The sequence below is a fragment of the Lactuca serriola genome, chromosome 5 (genome assembly GCF_051521515.1).
Source record: "Lactuca serriola cultivar US96UC23 chromosome 5, Lser_US96UC23_V15, whole genome shotgun sequence".
NCBI classification, from domain to species: Eukaryota; Viridiplantae; Streptophyta; class Magnoliopsida; order Asterales; family Asteraceae; genus Lactuca; species Lactuca serriola.
In genome coordinates, this window is record NC_136412.1 from 295,448,722 (window position 1) to 295,452,198 (window position 3,477).

Sequence of the window (3,477 nt, forward strand, 5' to 3'; positions counted from 1 at the left end):
ACACTCGACGAGTAGGAGGCCCAGAGCACAGATTTTCGACTTTTAAGGTTGGACTTGGACTAGGATCATTACCCTAAGCTGTTTTTCAACTTATAAATCTGTTTTTGATGTGGTAATAATCATGCTAATCCAATTTCAAAGATAATTGTCATAATTTTCAGATTTGTATTAGTTTATATGTTCATGCTAATTTCTTGAAGATTGATGATATGAATTATCTTGTTCTTATGAGTTGGTTTAGATTAATAGAAAAGTTATGTGATAATTTTCTTTCGATCCAAATTGATCTAAAAGTTGTTCATAAAATGTGTTTTTGTAACTTGTCCTCAAGTTATATGAAAAGTCTCATTTATGATATTTAAAACTCATAAGATTTCCATTAGTTATGAAATGAAGAGTCTCATTTTTTAAATGTTTTAAAGTCTTCCATAACTTGTCCTCAAGTTATGGAATTTGAAGAGTTTTTTCATTAAAACTACTTTAAACTCATAAGTTATGGAAACCAAAAGTTTTTGAATTGTTCAAAACTTTCCCTCAAGTTTTGTAATTTGTAAAGTTTCCCCCCATGAATACTTTAATTCCAAGTTAAACCCTTAGAATTTTAAGAGTTTAAAATTCAACCCTTATACTATTATAATATTAATAGTTAATAGTTATATATATATATATATATATATATATATATATATATATATATATATATGTATAAGATCAAAGTCAGTCTTACCATTAGTAGACCTCATTCACGAAGTCGGTCTATAAGGGGGGGTATAAGGTTACTGCCTATAAAATGACAGTTTAATGGGTGTCCACTCTCACCCAATGCTTCTTTGACTGGTGGAGGGTCGTTAGCCGAACGGGTAGGACAGGACATTAATTCTCCCTTCATTAAAAGTATAATGATAAATATAAAGTAACTAAACCTTATTAAAATCTCAATCTTAGTTACTTTAGGAAAATGTGAATTTGGTGCTAACCCATGAAATTACACTTTGTACCTTACCAAGTCGTTAGTGGAGCGTGTTTGGGTAACCGACACACTAACATGGACTAGTAAGAGTGGCAAAGGGTAACTTAATGTTTATCATAGATTGGTGGAGCGCATGTGGGTAACCGACACATCAACTAGGTGATAAAGTTAAGGGTACCAAGTCAATTTGCATGGAATACACCTTGTTTGTGATCATCGGCATCCCAGTCACAAACTTGAGAGGGCACAATCGAAATTTAAACATGCCATTGAAAAGTTCAATGAATCTCAAAAGATCTAGGAGTTTCAATCCAATTAAAACCCAATACCCTATTAGGTTTTCATGGTGGAAATTGGTGAATCGTAATTTGCCTACCTTAAAATATTTTATAGCTTGGATTACGACATCCCTCTTCCAAGTTATAAAATATTGTGTTGGGCCTAGCCTTAATATTTCATATTGGGTGTTATATTAAAGGACTTAAATCAACTAACTTGAATTTCTCCCATTGTATATGTCTGGTTCAGACAACTATGATCTTTCCAAATCTCTTGAAACAAGCTTTCCCGTGGTTGGATCATGGGAATCATACTTCACTTCCTCTACCTTCTCCAATTATTCTCCTTAACCCACAAGTTCTTGAAAAGTTCAAGGTCACTTAAGCCCTATTGGTAAGCAAAGTCTATGTGTGCTCGCATCTTGGAGATGAAGTCACATATTGACAAGCTAAGAGAGTTGGGTGTCGAAGTCTCAAGGTAGTTGGCTGTTGATTGGGTTTTTTAGTCACTCCCTGATGACAGATCACGACATGACCCTTAATGATCTTACCTATTTACTTGATTCTGCTGAATCAACAATGATTTGGAGCACTGGTAAAGTAAATTTGATTGGAAGATCAACTTCCTAATTCCATGGACATTGATAATGGTAACATTGGAAATCCCGAAAAGCTTTCTCTTCCCAATGGAAAGGGATCGACCATAGTCAACTCGGTTGACCAAATGGTAAAGAGAAAGGCTAAGTCTGAGATAGTCCCGTGTACCATTCCCAAAGAGTCCATATGTTTCTATTGCCAAAGGAAGGGGAATTGGTTGCGAAGCTGCCCTATTTACCTGAAAGATCATAAGGTTGGTAAAGTCAAAAGGTTTGACTCTACTTCGGGTAGAGTCCACTATCTAACTCTATTAAGTTTCTATTTTGAGATTCTTATTACATGGTGTGACTAGGTCGCATTTTGATATTTTAAGAATCAAAGAGAAGAGAGGAAGCTTAAAGGAAGAATATGCTAATTCTGATCACGAAGATGGATTTCGATTCCATGGTTTGGTGATCAGAATTTTGAGCTGTTGCTTAAGAGTTGTGATAGATTGCCTAGGAATAAATAAAAACATTGTTTTCATATGCATTTACATTGTAAGGATAAGTTTTTTCCGCAAGTTTTAAAATGGGTAAATGTCACTATAGCCCATTCAACTATCGTCATTTATCCTATTTGGTCACTAAAGTATTTTTTTTGCCCAATAGGTCATTAAACTTACAACTTACAGGTCTATTAAGTCATTTTCGTTAGTTTTTAACAGATCTTCCGTTAACTAGTAATTATAATATACAAAATGGTCCCTATGATTTCAATATCTTTCGTGGTTGGTCCTTTACTAGCATCGTTCGTCACTTGCACCACTACCGTTCTTGAATATGTTGTAAAGTTGCTTGTTCTTGAATATTAGAGCTACCTGACCGGTTTTTTTGTCTTCCAGTCGATGTAAAGTTTCTTGTCTGAACCCATGGATATCTGAAAGCTCACGATGTCACCATCTTTTAAGTTCTTTTCCTTCACAAATCGGCTCCAACCTTTGCTTAAAATGTAGCTCTGGCTACTATTCAAGTATGAGTAACGAAATCACGAAATCTCCATACTTTCATCCCGATGTCTTCGAAATGTAAAAGAACTCCTTTGGAAGTGCTTCCACTTTGCAACGGTAAGTGCTTCTCTGCATGCTGCTTTGGTATCACTAACTAGTTTAGTTTTCCGATGTCGCTGGGGGTGACTGTCTTCTCAAAAAGTTGTTCCTGGGCGTTGACCAAGTTTTCGTTGGGGGTGACTGTCTTCTCTTACTTTTTTCTAGCTCATCATTGTATGTGTGTTTCCTCAACAAAGCGACGATATCAACTTTTGAATGAGAATTAAAGAAACTAGCTTCCAACCCCGCTTCATCGGTGTCAAGAAGCATGCTGCCCCCACTGCCGATCAGTGGAAGCGTAGTCACCGGTGCTGCAACTGTTGAAGTTGTTTATGTCGTTGTGCTTTGATTATCAGTAGAACTTCCTTCCATTGTAATTAGTGTTCTTGAAGGAGATAGAAGCTGGAAGAAGAATGAGGTTCTATATATATAGAGAGAAATATGATGTATATGAAGTGGGTGTAAGAGAAAGGTTGAGTATAATAGTTGACGGGGTTGCCCAAGGTAAAGGGTGGTGGTTGTCGGAATTGGACGGTGGTGACGTC

The 3,477-nt window shown here is 36.1% G+C and overlaps 1 pseudogene; it reads right to left on the bottom strand.

Moving 5' to 3' along the window:
* Positions 1-2,700: 2,700 nt before the first annotated feature.
* LOC145050655 (AP2/ERF and B3 domain-containing transcription factor RAV1 pseudogene) lies at positions 2,701-3,202 on the bottom strand (annotated as a pseudogene).
* Between the last annotated feature and the right edge of the window lie 275 nt (positions 3,203-3,477).